Source organism: Schistocerca serialis, chromosome 4 (genome assembly GCF_023864345.2).
Source record: "Schistocerca serialis cubense isolate TAMUIC-IGC-003099 chromosome 4, iqSchSeri2.2, whole genome shotgun sequence".
NCBI lineage: Eukaryota > Metazoa > Arthropoda > Insecta > Orthoptera > Acrididae > Schistocerca > Schistocerca serialis.
The window spans coordinates 908,945,543-908,961,703 of record NC_064641.1 but is presented as its reverse complement, the minus strand read 5'-3'; positions in this window follow the sequence as shown (position 1 = coordinate 908,961,703).

The following is a 16,161-nucleotide window of genomic DNA, read 5'->3' as shown; positions in this document are numbered from 1 at the left end:
ATATCATTATTGCACTAATCTAGTCGCACTTGGAATTTTCAGATAACCGTGGATCTCACGGCGCAGATCGTAAATCTCATGGCACAAATACAACAGACGCAACAGGCGTTACTTACAAGAGTGAAACGTTTGGAGTCGCAGCCTGCCGTAGCGTCTCCGCTACCAATTAAACTTTCGCCACCACCTTTCGCAGTTTACAGCAGCAAGGAAGAAGCGTGACCGGACTATGCAGCACGCCTGGAACAGCTCTTCCTCACACACCAGATATCAGGTAATGTTGAAAAAAGGTCTTATTTTTTGACAAATTGCGGCGCAGCTATCTACAACCTTCTCTTAAAACTGAGTCCGACTTCTGAACCGACAAATTTGTCATTCTTAGCTATTAAAGACTTGCTCGAAAAATACTTCGACAAGCAAACGCATGTCGCTGCTGCGAGGCATAAATTTGACTTATGCAAGAAAAAGGCACATCAGACATACACGGAATGGATTACACAGTTGCAAGGATTCACTAGGAACTGCAAATTTATTTGTGAAAACGAAAAGTGTAAAAAGTCCTGTGCAGAATCTTTAATACCGGATATACTCATAATGCATTCACCAGACGAGAAATTAAGGAATGAGCTCCATAGTTTAATCAATGCGTCCTTGCAAAGATTGTGTACCAATCATTCGAGCACACGAACAAAGCCAAGCTTCTGTGAGTGTGGTACAAGACGACGGCTGTGACGTGTTCGCGACACAGGCACGCGACAAGGGGCAACGCGGCCCGCGTACCCAAGGCCGTAAACTGGACAGCAAGGCTAGGCTCACGCAATCTAAGAACGGATCACACAACCAAACTCAAAGACTAAAGTTGAAATCATGTCTTAAATGTGGAATCAATCATCACACAGACAATTGTTACTATCGTAACGCACACTGTAACTTTTGCAAACGAAAAGGGCACAAATCGGAAGTGTGTAATAAGAAAAGTGTACAGTCTAGAAATAAGTTTTGCAATTAGAAAGTGCTTAATTTTAAGAAATATACCTCCAATGCGTGTGACGATATGAATAGGCAAGCCTATATTCAGGTTTCAAAAGTTAAACATAATGTTAATGCTATTGTACAAAACAGGGACAAATGTTCTATGTCACATTACTGGTGAACAAAATACCTATCAAATTCCAGATTGACACAGGATCGTCGATCTCTATCATAAATCTGCACACGCATAAACGGCTAGGTTCTCCTAAATTGCAGCATTTTGACAGTTCACTGTACAGCTACAGTAATGAACGAATTCCAGTCAAAGGTGCACTGACGACGGAAGTAACTTACAAACAGCTTACCAAGACAGCTACTTTAGCAGTAGTTAACACCCATAAGGCATCAAACTTCCTGGGTCTGGATCTCTTTAACGAATTAGGCTTCACAATCCATGAAGCGAAACAGGTCACATATGATGTTCCGAAAGGAAAATTACAAACAGTTGCAGAAATACGAAGATATTTTTTCCTCCGCGACAGGCAGTGTAACTGATTACCAGGCACACATTACGCTGACACCGAATGCAGTGCCGAAGTTTTGCAAAGCTAGAATTGTCCCTTATGCAATGAAAGAACGCGTAAAACAAGAACTTGACCGTTTAGAAGGCAATGGTATTATCGAACCAGCCACATGTAGCGCCTGGGCAACACCAATCGTTGTAATAGAAAAGCCAAATGGATCATTACGTATCTGTGGAGATTTCAAGAATTCCGTCACTTCACAGTACATTATAGATACATACCCGATTCCGAAACCGGAAGAACTGATGTATACATTGGCAGGGGGTGTGTGTTTCGCCAAACTGGATTTAAAGCAAGCTTATCTGCAGATCCCTTTAGACAAAGATACACAAAAGTTTATGGTCATAAATACTCCATTTGGATTGCACAGGTACAAGCGCTTACCATTTGGTATCGCAAGTCCACCAAGCATCTTTCAACGTTACTTGGAACAATTAATTAGAAACTGTCCTAACGCAGTTAACTATCTCGATGACATAATCGTCTCGGGAAAAACTCCACAAGATTTACTAGATAACCTGGAAGAACCGTTCAAGGTTCTCAGAAAGGCCAATCTCAGGAGCAACAAGGACAAATGTATATTTTTTGTCACGAAAATTCAGTATTTAGGACATATATTGTCAAATAATGGAATCAGTCCGACATCACAGCATATAGACGCAATACAGAAATTGCCAACTCCGAAAGACTTAAAGCAACTAAGAGCTTTATTAGGAGCCGGCCGGAGTGGCCGAGCGGTTAAAGGCGCTACAGTCTGGAACCTCACGACCGCTACGATCGCAGGTTCGAATCCTGCCTCGGGCATGGATGTGTGTGATGTCCTTAGGTTAGTTAGGTTTAAGTAGTTCTAAGTTCTAGGGGACTTATGACCACAGCAGTTGAGTCCCATAGTGCTCAGAGCCATTTGAACCATTTTTTTGCTTTATTAGGCCAAATTAATTATTACCGGAAATTCATACCGAAAGCAGCTGAAATTTCCGAACCGTTGCACAGATTGCTTCGCAAAGGAGTCGCGTGGAATTTGTCCAAAGAATGCCAGCGCGCGTTCGACAAACTGAAACAAAGTTTAGTAGACGCAAGATGTCTTACGACATATGACCCGCAAAAGTTGATCACTATTGCAGCGGACTCGTCAGATTACGGGATCGGTGCAGTCATGTCCCATAAACATCAAGGAATTGAACGATCGATTGCATACGCGTCGAAAACATTAAACTCAAGTCGACGAAACTATAGCCAAGGAGAAAAAGAGGCACTAGCAATTATCTTTGCAGTGAAGTTTCATGACTACATATACGGACGAAAATTTATTCTGCTTACAGACCATAAGCAATTGGTGACAATATTCGGACCACATAATGGTGTATCCCCTAGGACAGCACAGCGTTTACGACGTTGGGCATTGCTGCTGTCTAATTACAACTACGAGATCTTATATAGATCGACGGCAAAACATGCCAACGCCGATGTCCTTTCACGTCTACCGGCGGGTCAAGATGAACATTTTGACAAATCAGAGGACGTATGTTTTCAAATAGACGTAATGAGTGAGGACGTTGTGGAAAATTTCCCCGTCACTGCCAACTTAATAGCTAAGTTAGTGTCCAAAGATCCAGTGTTATCAAAGATAAAGCAGTATAATCTTACAGAATGGCCAACCGATAAGAACATGTTAGCTCAGCCAGAAGTGGAATCTTATTGGAACATGAGACATGCTCTCACAGTGCACAAAGGCGTCATATAAGTTCACAGTGAAACGGGAAAAACAAGAGTAGTTATACCCAAAGCTCTCAGGACTAAATTGCTAACGATGTTACACCAATGTCATTGGGGCATAGTACGCACGAAACGCATGGCCAGAGAACATTGCTACTGGAAGAACATTGATAAAGATGTTGAAACAATGCTTTCTAACTGTAAATTATGTCAGATGCGTCAATCAGCTCCGCCAAGACAATATTTTCCGTGGCCACAGGCAACGGAACCTTGGTCAAGATTGCATATTGACTATGCAGGTCCTTTTCTTGGAACTTCTTGGTTAATTGCCATTGATGCATTTTGAAAATTCCCTTTTGTACTACAAATGCGTACAACTTCTTCAGCGACAACAATTCAAGCGTTGTCAAAGATCTATTCAATTGAAGGATTGCTTCAAACCATAGTGACCGATAACGGCACACAATTTACGTCGCAAGGATTCCAGTCATTCTGTCAGATGAACGGAATTGCATATTACAGGACGGCACCATTTCACCCTGAGGCTAATGGACTCGCCGAACGATTCGTACGAACGTTCAAGGCACACATGACAAAGTTCGTGCAACAGTACAACAAAGAGACTTCTTTATTAATTTTTCTGTCACAATACAGAGCTACTCCGCACGAGGCACAGTCACCAGCAGAAAAACTGCATGGGCGATGTTGTGGATTGGCAGGAGAGCCAACCCAGGAATACTAGAGGAAGCCGAAAGGCACGCGTTTTAGCTCACGCAGGCTGGCGTGAGGTCTGGAACAGGACAGGGAAATTAGACTTTAGAAAAACGGACGTAGCTGGTGGAATACTTAACTTTAATCCATTAATGGTGAACGTCGGTCTGACAGTACATGAATTACAAGATCAATAGCAACTGATAATGGCGCCTTGCTAGGTCGTAGCAAATGACGTAGCTGAAGGCTATGCTAACTGTCGTCTCGGCAAATGAGAGCGTATTTTGTCAGTGAACCATCGCTAGCAAAGTCGGTTGTACAACTGGGGCGAGTGCTAGGAAGTCTCTCTAGACCTGCCGTGTGGCGGCGCTCGGTCTGCAATGACTGATAGTGGCGACACGCGGGTCCGACGTATACTAACGGACCGCGGCCGATTTAAATACTACCACCAGCAAGTGTGATGTCTGGCGGTGACCCCACAGGCGACAATACAGGACTTTGATGTCTATCCTAAAACCCACAATGCATCCCGAAAATGATCAACGAACGTCGAAAGGACGACGGTTCCACGTAACTGTCTACAGTCGAGGAAAGTGTACTTGGACACAAAGAATCATTGCAGAATGCATTGGAAATGTCATGCATAGAATAAGAACGCAATGCGGCATGGTTATTCGCCATACTAATCAATTACGGCTGCAAAGACAGCAGTCACATATAGGCAGAACACCTAGGCTGCTTCATTTTGCAGACTCAGAAGCAGATTCAACCCCGAGCAGCTCGCAGGATTCCAGACGCCGTCACCGGCATTCGACGCCGCCGCCGACGCAAACACCGCCGCCGACGCCGACGCAGCACCTTCAGGGGCAGCCGACTACACCAGCCATCCACAGCCGACATCCCCAGAGAAGATGGACTTCGAAGAAGAATTAGATTTAAACTATGACCAACGTACCGATGTTGAAATACAAGTACGTAACAAACTTTTTGCATCTCCGGTTCCCTGTTCCGTAGGTTTTGAGTGGGTTTTCCTAGCGGACCGCAGGCGAATGCCGTGGGGAGCATCATGTGTGCACCCACAGACTTACGCACGCCGGAAAGCAAGGAAGCAGAAAAGAAAGGCTTTTCAAGCAAACTTCAAAAGCTTTTTTTCTTCTCGCGGGAGGGAGGGATGTTGTGTACATAGTTCCGTGTAGTCAGCGCGTACAGAACTTTCCCACTAGAGCGCGCCCCGCTAAGCACAACAGCGTAGGCGCAGCGCTCGTCCGTCTCCGCACTACGAGATGGCGCTGTCTTAGAGACGGACCAAATTCTGCTTCCGCCGATCCGCGTATTAATATGTAACGCAACCAATGAGATTGCTGCTAACGTAGTACCTTTTCTCCTCGCGGATCACACTCGCGCAGTGATACCTGAACGCGCGAGGTATTATAACGAGTGTACAGACCTTAGATTAGTCAGTCTGTATTAATCTGCATCAGTCTATAGTCAAGTTTCAGTCAGCGCCTAATAAGATTATCATATTCCTGTACAAAGCCATGAAGATAAATGTATAGACACTTTGTCAAGTATCAGCGATATGTGGGAATGAGATTAACGTACCCAGAACAAACGAACTTCAGATTGTCAATTGTAAACAGCATCCATAACCAAGTTAAGTTATTTTTATGCTTGTTATTATTTTAATAAATGTGTGTGAAAATTAATCAAGTTCTGTTTAAAGTTGGTCACCGTCAATCTGCTACTCTATGCGTGCAAGTGGCATTCCTATCGTCTGACCTAACGGCAGAAGATAAACACGCCACGATAAGACCACGAGACATATTGCTGACACTCGCCTACTTCGTTAGAGCGACAAGTCAAATAATCTGATGGTGTGTGTACCGAAAGTCTTACAGTACGCGCTCCACAGAGACCAAGAGATGAATACACTAAACAGATTCAGAAGGATGTAGGCCGTAGTAGGTTCTTGGAGATGAAGAAGCTTGCACAGGATAGGGTAGCATGGAGAGCTGTATCAAACCAGTCTCTAGACTGAAGACCACAACAACAACATACACTGACGGAAAATAAATGCAACACCAACAAGGAGTTGTGAGACTTTAACGAAGCGTGTTTCTACATCCGAAAGATGTTCAAATTTTGCACCAGTCGCGTAAGAGTGGTGCTAGTAACTTCACTATGAGGATGGAAATCAGGTTTGATTTAAATATACGCTGTAAAGGTCATGAGCGTTGGTCATATTTGAGATTGGACGTGGTGAGTTGGTGTTAGTCAAGAATGCCCTTAACGCGACTAAGACCCGTGTATAACACCTCACTGAGTTTGAACGAGGTCGTGTAGTAGGGGTAAGAGAAGCTTAATGTTTCTTCAGTGATACTGCAAAAAGATTCAGCAGGAATGCAGCCACTGTACGTGATTGCTGGCAGCGGTGTTCACGAGAATGTACGGTCGCGAGAAGACAGGGCTCCGGATCACAACGTGGCACTACCGGGAGGGAAGACCATCGTGTTGGGCGTGCGGATGTGGCGTCTCGCACGGCATCTGCAGCAGAAATTTGAGCACCAGTTGGCACCACGGTGACACAAGAAACTGTACATATCGGTCACTTCAGGGACAGCTCAGAGCAAGGTGCCCTGTAGCGTGCGTTCCACTGACCTCAAACCACCGCCAATTCCGACGTCATTCGTGTCAATCGAGAGCTCGTTGGAGGGCAGCCTGGAGGTCTGATGTGTTTTCTGATGAAAGCTAGATCTGCCTTGGTGTCAGTGATGGCAGTGTGTTGATTGGACGGAGGCCAGTTGAGGACCTGCGGCCAACCTGTCTGAATGCTGGACATGCTGGACCTACACCTCGAGCTATGGTCTGGGATGTGATTTCGTATGACAGCACAATGGATGGTGAGCAATCGGTACAGTGCAACTTTATTTAAGAAGTGTTTACTAGTTACTAGTAAAATTCTTGGAATCATTGGAGGGAGGTCGTACTTCATGATGTATAAATTGTATACCGTAATAGCGTGCATAAATTACGGATTTTTTTTTATTAACTGTGTTTGCTTAAGTATGAGAAACTGTAATATAAAAACTGGTCCATACTCACGGATTTTGTATCTGTAATATAAAAGACATAGTGATGCCCCTCCACTACGGAAGTCGTATGGCACGAGCTAAAAGGTGGAATTGGCGCTAAATGTGGGCGGGAAGCGAGAGAGCACAGTAGTCAGTTAGTAGCCAGCAGCCGACCAGTCAACAGCGCAGGTGCCGAGCGAGGCATCCAGTATCTAATTTGAGATGGAGTGGCCTCGGGTGTAATTGCGGCTCTAAAATGGTGCTGTCACATTGGAAATGGCTCTAAAAATGATAGTCACGTCTCCACGAAGAACTAAATAGAGCATATTAGTGCCAAAGGAGATACCATGTAGCCGCCACGTGCTCGCCACCACTATTGTGCCACCACTTCATCAGATTCAAGAGGTTAGAACTGTATAACAGTATGCACCAGAGTGTTTGTGTGATTTAATTTGCAATAATAATTCATATATAGCTGAACTTTGTGTTCGAACCATAAATTTACTCCTTTCATGGTACCTAACCGGTTCCTCTCCTCAAAATTATTAAACACCGAGTATCTTGTGTGTGAAAACTGATAATAATCTGTGTCAGTTAATTAAGCCTAATCTGTGAATGCTAAAGTATGTAAATGTGGATACTCAGATTAATGGTTTCATTTAAATCAAGGAAGACACTTACTGATGAATTTATAAAAATTTCCATTGTGTTTAGGTTTGCTTCTGTTTTTACAAATATCAGTGTTTTAATGTTCAGCAGTATAAAAGTTGTCTGTGAAAATCACTTGCCTCACATGTGGTGTTATAAAGCATTGGGTTTAGATGCAATTTGAAGTTAACCTTTAATTGAAATCTTTTCTGAAGTTTGTAGAGAGTATTGGAAGTGCAGGTGGTTTTAAAGTATTGCAAGATAAATGATCTTAAGTGGGGAAGTAATTCAGCTTTCATCATAATTCAAAATATTTATGAAAAGTATGTATAGTTTGCATATATAAAGAAGGGATTGTTTGTGGTTCCCCTTTCCAATCTGTTATATCAGGGGGAAAGAAACAAACTGAATAGTTATTTTCTAGCTAAAGGAACCAGAAGTGATTATTTAAAAGAGTATATATAAAAGGTACGTGTACAGTGTTATCTTACTGCATTTGTGCCGGCCGAAGTGGCCGAGCGGTTCTAGGCGCTACAGTCTGGAGCCGCGCGACCGCTACGGTCGGAGGTTCGAATCCTGCCTCGGGCATGGATGTGTGTGATATCCTTAGGTTAGTTAGGTTTAAGTAGTTCTAAGTTATAGGGAACTGATGACCTCAGAAGTTAAGTCCCATAGTGCTCAGAGGCATTTGAACCATCTTACTGCATTTGTGATGTATATATGTGCGTTAGTCAAACTTTAATTCTTACCAGATGCCACTCAGTCTAGTGTATGCCATAGGGAACAATTCGTGTGCCAAGTTATTGAAGTAAAGATTGTGGTTAACAGGGGTAAAGTCTCTTTTCCATTTATATGATTGCTTAACTGTGCTGTTGATAACTACTGCTACCCACTGTGTAGTTCGTCCGGCTACTGTAGGTGTTCATTGCACTTTTCTGAGAAACATTGTATGAAAGTCACTTTTCCAACAGTATATGCGAATAGATTGAAAATAATGTTTTCACATTACTATGCCTAATTAGGCTGGTGACCGTTTGATTGTTTCATTTATATTAAATCTGTTACTATAATTTCTTACTAAATTTTAGTCTTTGTGTTGTATACCAACTGCTACCATTACGAATTTCATTCATGATACCCTCGTTCTGTTAGTACCACACGGTCAAATTAAAAAAATCCTCGCTGAGGGTGTCATTTACCGCAAGTTTAAACCAATTTTGGCAATCATTAATACGCGGTATTGTGATAAGCACAAGCATTTTCGTATTGTCCCACGGACTCTGCAAATTGTTACGTCTGTTTGGTTATTCACCCGGTTACGCTGCCATTCATAAACAGCAGTCCAAAGAGTGTTTTCCAGCTGCGTAACTCTCGCCCACTCTCCACTGTTGTAACCCAACATGCTCTACTGAGTCTCGACATGTTGCCTTGGCTTGCTCGATCACCAGATTTGTCTCCAATCGAGCACATATGGGATGTCATCGGACGACAATTCCAGCGGCATCCACAAGAGCAGCATTGACCGACCAAATGCATCAGGCAGCAAACTGAGATCTGGCACCTGTCAAACAGAATGCATATACACTCGAATGCTTGCATTCAACATTCTGACGGGTACACTGGTTACTAACGTAGCAGCATTTCCCATTTGCTATGGCTTATCCGCGCTTGCATCAACTTATGTTACAATGTTAATAGCTTAAATTTGTTATGTAGACAAATGTATTCCATAAATTTCATTATTCTGCATTAATTATTTTTTGGTGGTGTGATTTTCTTTTCCGCCAGTGTATTTATTAATGTGTAAGACGTGTAACTATCAAAATTTGGTACATATTTAGAAATCTCTCAAGTTTACAATTGTTGAGTACGTCCTCCGCCAGCAAACACGAAAAATATCAATCGATGCTCGAATTGATAATATCGCATTGATACTCTGGTGAGGATATCCGTCCTCACTGCTGTTGAAACTGTATGGATTCTGTTCTTCCAAATTCTGTGGTAGTGTTGGTGCAAAGAAGATGTCCGTAATGAAACAGGAAGAAGTAACAGGGCGTCAAATCTCGTGACCGTGGAGGATAGATGAGAATTGCTATGTCGCCGACTGTTTGACGACCAATACAACTGTTCGACGGAGTTGTATTCAAATATTTATCCAGTTGCGACGCCAGTGAGGTGGTATCTCGTCGTTGTTGAAAAATGAAGTTGTCCTCGTTCAGACTCTGAAACAACCAGTTTTGTAACGTAGCATGATGCTGCGGGTCGTTACCCGTATTTAGATAAAAAAGAATGGGCCGTATACAGATGAGCTGGATATCGCACAAAACACAGTGACTTTGGGTGAATATCGTACATGTACATTATGTGCATGTGGGTTCTGTAGCTCCCAAACTGGTATATTGTGTTTTTTTACTTTCCTACTAACGTGGAAAGTGGCTCCATCACTAACGGCGATACGTTGTGGAAAACTGTTATTGTCAATAGGATTCTGAAGCTCGTCAGAAAATGCCACAAGTTTGCGTTTCTCGTCATGACGCTGAGCCTGCAACAGCTGTAGCTTGTACGGCTTCGCAACCAACCGTCGTTTCAAAGCACGCCAAATTGTCGTGGGCAGTTGTAACTCACTGCGGGCACGATAAATTGGTTTGGTAGGGCTATACGGGAGAGCGGTTTGAATTCGTGCGACATTTTCGGCGGCGAGGACTCTTTCCTTTACCTACACTTCCCATCTGCACAAACTGTCGATACCATCTGCGAACGTTCCATCCGTTCGGAGGATCAATTTGGTATTTAAAGCTGAAATGTCGTTGCTCTGTAATCACCCAATTACGCTTCGCAAACTCGAGAACACAAAATGATTTCTGCTGCGCAGTAGACATTTTGCAACATGTGACGGTAACCGAGAGCACCGACATTTAGCGGCAGTGAATATAAATTACACAACCTATTAGTTCCTCCAATAACCGAGCCGTGGCGCAGCGATCGGTAATTTTGAGAACATAATACTTTATATTAGGGGTACTCTTTTTTAAACCTTCTGTATTCTGGTATTAGAATAAAGCAAAATACAATATTTAGCAGAGGGCAGCCATCTCTCTTTCTGCGCAACGATAAACGACTCAGAGACTATGCACTGAAACCATATCTAGGTACAGAGAGCTATGATCAAGCCGGAGAGAGGGAACGGAATCAAGGGAGCACATGAAGACGACGAAGCAGCATATTTCGGTGTATGTTACGACATGGATGGCTGCGTTGGCATGGCATTGTTGCCTGTTACTAACTGCACGCGAACAGATCTCAGAGGACCACACTGGCGCCACACTCCTACAGACTTTTAACTTCAAAAAATAGAGCTGTTGACAAACTGCGTGGGACGGCAGGAGGCAAAGTATAGCTGCTGAGACACGGTGGCTGGCCTCGGCTTTTTGCTGACAGTTGTTTTCCCTTCTGACTCAGATGCAGCCGTTGGAAAGGTGATTCTCAGTGAATCTTCATGTCTCCACAAAGAAGGAAAACAACCGTTTAAAACTTGTATCAAAATGACGGCAACCGAAATCTGTTTCCTGATTCAGGTTTCTCAGCATGTTAGGAATCATTATCGTGCAATTTCCTTTGTCTCTGAAATTTCGTTAATCCTTTAACTTGTGAATGAATTTTCAATGAAGTTAAAAAAATTCACAGGACTACTGTGGATACACTGGCGGGCTGTTCATTACAAAAGGATCTCCGACCTGTCATCTTGTCCGCAGCTAGCTTCCCACCCCCGGGTTCCCGGGTTCGATTCCCGACGGGGTCAGGGATATTCTCTGCCTCGTGATGACTGGGTGATGTGTGATGTCCTTAGGTTAGTTAGGTTTACGTAGTTCTAAGTTCTAGGTGACTGATGACCATGGATGTTAAGTCCCATAGTGCTCAGAGCCAGCCACCTGTCGTCTTATTGATAGCTTATTTGTTCATACTCGACTCTGTCTCTGTTTGCGGCCTTCTACGGCTGCCCATGCTTACGTCTCATTGCCATATCGTGGTATTCTACTTCTTGGCTGATTAGGTCCATCCCGTGGTACACTGTTGGGGAATGGTGATGCTGTGCCCCCTGTTCGTAAACCTCGCGTCGTCCGGGACTGGTTTTGTGAGCACGAGGATGCATCGTCACGTCGAACTCACCCACCGCACTCACCACATGGCAATGTTGTTTTAGTATTTGTGGGCAGTTTTTAGAGAGAAGGGTGCGTGATCCCTACCCACCTCCATCATCGTCACTTGCTGTTATTTCGCAGCAACAATGATACAATATTGCCTTGGAAACTAGACACGACGTGTATTTATCCATTTCGAGACGGCTGGTAACTGCGTGCGGTTTTCTCACACTGTATTAGGCATGGTAATGTGCTATATTTTTTGTATTTCGATATTTTCTTCCACCCGTAGTAAATATTTATCTCAAATTTTCTTTCTCAAGGGTTCCTTTTAAAGTTTTTTTGCATTTAACCGTACTTTCTTTCACAAAACTTACTGTTATTCATTCCTTCATGTGACAACGATCTCTGTTATCTTTATTAATTCGTCTTTCCTTTTAATGTTAATACCGCCCTCTTACACTGGATGTTGTTTAATAAGTACATTTTCACTACATTCCACTTCCACAAAATAAGAACCAGTCTTTCACTTTCCTTTGTAGCAATTAAATGCAACGAATTTTCTTAGCCATTTACTCATTATATTCGCTGAAATCGAGTTCCACTACGCCACCCATCATAATAAAACATCTACGTCTACATCTACATCTACGTAGATACTTCGCCAGACACGGTAGGGTGCGTGGTGGAGGGTAGCCTGTACCACTACTGATCATTTCCTTTCCTGTTCCACTCGCAAATAAAGCGAGGGAAATCGACTGTCTGTATGCCCCCGTACGAGCCGCTCAACTTATGTTGGCGGCAGTAGACTCGTTCGACAGACAGCTTCAGATGCCGCTTCTCAAAATTTTCCCAAGAGTGTTTCTCAAAAAGAACGTCGCCTTCTCTCCAACGGTTCTCATTTGAATTCCCGAAGCATCTCCGCAACCCTTATATGTTGTTCAAAGCTACCGGTAACAAATCTAGCAGCCCGCCTCTGAATTGTTTCAACGTCTTCTTTCAATCCGACATGATCTGGATCCCAAACACTCGAGCAGTACTCAAGAGTACGTCTCACCAGCGTCTTACATGGGGTTCCCTTTACAGGTGAACCACACTTTCCTAAAATTCTCCCAATAAACCTAAGTCGACCATTCGCCTTCTCTACCACATTCCTCACACGCTCTTTCCATCTCATATCGCTATGTAACGTTATGCCCAGATATTTATACGACTTGACTAGTTAAGCAGAAACTAGTAATATCGTATCCGAACATTCTTCCTATTCATCCACATTAACTTATATTTTTCCACGTTTGCGGCTAGCTGGAAATTTTGTTTAAGTCATCTTGTATCTCAACTTTGATACCTTACAGTACGCCTAGACATCATCAGTAAAAAACACAGACTGCTGACGACCCTGTCCGCCAAATCATTTATGTATATGAAGAACATCAGCACCTGTGTCACACTTCCCTGGGGCACTCCCGACGATACCCTTGTTTCCAATGAACTGGGGCTATCTTTAAAAAAGTAGTATGTGCCACCGACGCTTTAACCGTATCCGTTATTAAAATTTTAGCAAATTTCAACCTCTTTAGGCGTCTTCCACTGTCTTTACTACCGTTCTCAATGATTCAACAGAAGCGACTGTGGTAACGCAATCCTCCTTCTCCACCAAGTGACTAAAAATAGTCTTCTCCAATAGTCAATGGCTACTTAAATTTGTAGACAGAATCATAAATTCGCCTGCACGGTTTCGTTAGAAGATAATTTAAAAAAGTGCAAAGCTACGTTAATAACATTTGCAGATCTGGAGAAAGCTTTTGATAATGCCGACTGGAATACACTCTTTAAAATTTTGAAGGTAGCGGGGATAAAAACCGGGGAGGGGAGGGGGGGGGGGGCAACGGTTATATTCCATGACTTTTACAGAAGCCAGATGGCAGTTATAGACACCGAGTGGCATGAAATGGAAGGAGTGGGTCAGACGGGAGTGAGACAGAGTTGTAGCGTAACCCACATGTTAATCAGTCTGTACGTTGATCCAGCAGTAAAGGAAACCAAAGAAAAATTTGGAGAGCAGGACATTCAAGGTCAGTGAGAGGAAACAAAAACTTTGAGATTTCCCGTTGACACTGTACTTCTGTCAGAGACCACAAGTGACTTACAAGTGCAGCTGAAGAGAATGGGCAGCATCTTGAAAGGAGAACAGAAGAGGAACATCAACAAAATCAAAGCAAGAGAAGTGCGACATAGACGAATTAAATCAAGTGATGAGCTGAGGCAATTAGATTTGGAAACGAGACACTTAAAGTAGTAGATAAGTTTTGCTTTACACATCAAAAAAAGTTTTCCATCACTCCGGTTCCCACAACTTCTGAAGATGGACGTTGACTGTGGATACTGTATCACAGACACAGTTCCTTTGACTGTTCAGAGATGTCGCTAAACCCACCCAAAGATGTAAACAACCGTCCATGAGCAGCGCCTATTAGGCGGAGGGGGTCCGACAGCCGTTCAGTTTCAGTCATTCCACCAGGAAGGAGGCACACGGCTCATGTTCAACCATGCCTAGACGGTAAATACCGCATTTCGATCGGGTCCGCACTGTTACTTTGTGCCAGGAAGGGCTCTCAACGATGGACGTGTCGCGGAGTGAATCAAAGCGATGTTGTTCGGACATGGAGGAGACACAGGGAGACAGGAACTGTCGATGACATGACTCGCTCAGGCCGCACGAGGGCTACTAATGTAGCGGATGACCGCAACCTACGGATTATGGCTCGGCGGAACCCCGACAGCAGCGCCACCATGTTGAATAATTCTTTTCGTGCAGTCACAGGACGTTGTGTTACGACTCAAACTGTGCGCAATAGGCTGAGTGATGCGTAACTTCACTCTCAACGTCCATGGCGAGGTCCATCTTTGCAAGCAGGACACCAAGCAGCGCGGTGCAGATGGACCCAACAGCATGCCGAATGGATCAGTCAGGATTGGCATCTCTTCACCAATGAGTGTCGCATATCCCTTCAACCAGACAATCGTTGGAGACGTGTTTGGAGGCAACCCGGTCAGGCTGAACGCCTTACGCACTGTTCAGCGAGTGCAGTAGGGTGTGGGTTCCTTGCTGTTTTCGGGTGGCAATATGTGGGGCAGACGTACTCCGCTGGTGGCCATGGAAGGTGCCGTAACGGCTGTATCATACGTGAATACCATCCTCCGATAGTGCAACCATATCGGCAGCATATTGGCGAGGCATTCGACTTTATGGATGACAACTCGCGAACCCATCGTGCGTATCTTGCGAATGACTTCCTTCCGGATAACTAGATCGCTCGGCTAGAGTGGCCAGCATGTTCTCCAGACATAAACCCTATCGAATATGCCTGGGATGGACGACGTGACCCACCAACCACTCCTAGAGATTTAGCCGAATCGCCGTTGAGGGGTGGGCCAACCTGCACCAACAATGCCTTGATGAACCTGTGGATAGTATGCAACGACGAATACAGGCATGCATAAATGCAAGAGGATGTGCTACTGAGTATTGAAGGTACCGGTGTGTACAGCAATCTGGACCACGATCTCTGAAGATGCAACATGCATAACAGTAGAGCAAAATGTTCTTCGTTTCTTCCAATTTAATAGATTTGCACACACATTGTGACAACTGGTTAATGTGTTCAGTATGGGGTGTGACTACCTCTGACAGCAATATAGTCGAACGATCATGCTGTGAATAACATCATCAATGTTATGTTGAGGCAACAAGGCCCATTATTCATGTGGAGCTGCTCGCAAGTCTTGGAGTGTGGTTGGTGTAAGTTGACGTGATGCAAACCCTCTCCGTAGTACATCCCAGACATGCTCTAAAGGGATTCAAATCGGGAGGGCAAACACGCCACGCCACGCGTGCAGTATCTTCCGTTTGCGAGAAAACATCAACTACTCGTTCTCTATAAGGTCGAGCACTGTAGTGCATCAATACGAAGTCTGAGAGCACAGCGCCTCGCAACAACCGTACATGAGGTCCTAAGAGCCCATCACGGCAGGTAAGCCTTTCCGATTCACCGACAGAGTTTCATGATGAGGTGTTCGGGTGGTCAACATAATCACTGCCCACACTGATCTTCCTCGATATCAGCCTCTTCCCACAACGTCCAGGTCTCTAAATCGCGTTCCACATTCCATTCAGATACGAATCCGTAGAGAATGACTTTCCAGACCAAATCAGGTCTCATCTGTGAAAAGAACATTGGCCTACTCTTCGATTATCCAGGTGGCATGTTGACGACTCCACTCTAGACGTTCGCTTCTGTAAGACACGCCGGAGGCACACGT